Source organism: Etheostoma spectabile, chromosome 5 (genome assembly GCF_008692095.1).
Source record: "Etheostoma spectabile isolate EspeVRDwgs_2016 chromosome 5, UIUC_Espe_1.0, whole genome shotgun sequence".
NCBI classification, from domain to species: Eukaryota; Metazoa; Chordata; class Actinopteri; order Perciformes; family Percidae; genus Etheostoma; species Etheostoma spectabile.
In genome coordinates, this window is record NC_045737.1 from 4,566,113 (window position 1) to 4,568,332 (window position 2,220).

Here is a 2,220-nt window from a genome sequence, read left to right on the forward strand (position 1 = left end):
GGGGGGAGAAGGAGAGAGAGTGAGCAAGATGATCTATAATTTACTTAATTTTTGGTAATACATGTTTCTTCTAGGGTAGGTCATTGTCAATGTCCCCAGCTGTTAAGACACTGCATTACCACAGGGTAAAGGCTGAATAATAGAACGTAGGTTACTCTAAGGAAGGTTTTCAATGGCTAAAGATCAAATATTCAGCAGACAAGCCATCTAGCGTAACCGTGGGGAGTGTAAGAAACATTCTAACGTTAAAAGGTTGTAACACTGAACTTAACTCTTGAATTAAGGGATATCTCCAAAAGAATATTCCATAAGTAAAGCTGCTAAAATGATTACCCTTTCTGTATGTTTGATTGAAATACAACTGCTCCCCAATTTTTTAAATTGAGCAACTTTGCCAGCAATCTGTGAACATGACACACACAGAAAACTGCTGTCTTTTGATGGCTGATACTTTGTTACTCTGCCTTTAATAACATTTCTAAAATGTCTAACTGAATTGAGAAATTAATGAGGCTCTTTCTGACAGATTCCCTGACCAGTGGATGCTATTTAAAAAAAATATCCACTGAATTGCAATGTGAAATCCATCACCATCACTGCTCAATGTTGCTAACTGTGAATGCAAGCAGAATTGCAAATCATTAGCTAATCTAATTACCACAACCATTTTGGACCATGCTATTTGAATGCATTATCATAAAAAAACACCTTCACTTAACAGTGGTGAGTTCTACTTTACAGTATAATTAACCTGGAAATTAAGTATTGTCACTCATGCCATCATTACATCAGGGAAGACGTTAACCTGGGGGTGAGCAGCCAGGGTTGGTTTTCATAATAATCAATTTATATTGAGATATTTAGCCACCCTTAACCGGCTCACACTGCAGATGAGAATGGTAGAAATAATTTTACATACATAGCAGGTCTGGTCCTTGTCCATCCCAATGAAAAGGATATTGGTTTAAATTGATATTGACATTGTACTCAACATCCTCACAATTACACGTGGACATTAATGCAGGTAAGGTAATGCTTGAACGGCAAGAGCTGATTACCATTTTATTGTTGCCTGCTATCCCAGGGTTTTCATTTCCTTTTAGCTTTTCCTTTTATATATACTGGGTAAGGCTAGGCTTTTCTTTAGCTTTTCTTCTTGGTTGTGGGGTGGTCAGAGCAAGCTTTTCGATAACCATTTCTCCATCCTGACACATATATCTGCCATGATTTTTCCGCAGGTTAATAACTCTGTATTAACATAATTTCAGAGTGCTACATCATTTAGAAAGGCACAATTCAGCTACAAGAGAGAGTGAATAATGCAAGCACTCTGAGAGGAATGTTAGCCTCTCTTTAGTCCTTTGATTCCATGTATGAATTTAATTGAATCCCAGTGACAGACCGAGCAATGTTTAGAGTATTAAGGGACACTGTGGCAGGAATACTGTATAACAAGTGCCTTAATTCCCTTAGAAATAATTATGCTCTCTGATTAGGGAATTGTGGCTAAATGTAATTATGCTGTGCTTTAAAGATTAATTTTGCCTGTGATTGCATGCTACGTTATGTTGGTGTCTCGCTGCATTATCCATAATCACACTACTCACTTACTCAACAGTTATCTATAAAGACATTCCTCCAGTATGGAGGACATACACTCTGTGAGAAAGTGTGTGTCTGTGTGTAATGTCGCTCCATTCAATGGAATCCTATGAGGGATTATACAGTACATTGCAAGACTGGGTCTCATATGTTAATCCTACTGTTTTCACACCTATATGCATAATCCACTGAAATTAAGTAGCCAGTGGGGGCCTACAGTTGGGCAATATCTTTAAATTTCCAACTACTGGAGATTGCCAATATATTTACGGGATGTATTCAGCCAATATTTGTCCAATCGGCCAACCGTAGTAGCACCTATTCCGATCCCAGTGCAAAAAAGGAGTCACTACTTTCCTTCATAAAAAATACATTGATATATTTCAAGGAAGTATGCTTATCAAAATATTTAGTAGTAAACAGTAGGAGTATGTCCTGATCTGTATATTGTATGTTGTGCTGAGCCTAACAATATGAACATGCAGATTTACAGATTTGGCTGGCATTGAAAGTCACAGAATATATTTTTCCAAAAATTTTAGATGGACTTATATGCACCCACCCACACACACACAGTGATTAAAACACACACACACACACACACACACACACACACAC

The 2,220-nt window shown here is 37.5% G+C and overlaps 1 protein-coding gene across 4 annotated transcripts in view; it reads right to left on the minus strand.

Moving 5' to 3' along the window:
* grid2 (glutamate receptor, ionotropic, delta 2) overlaps positions 1 to 2,220 on the minus strand; it is a 503,599-nt gene that overhangs the window by 154,235 nt on the left and 347,144 nt on the right. The gene's annotated exons all lie outside the window — the stretch shown is intronic.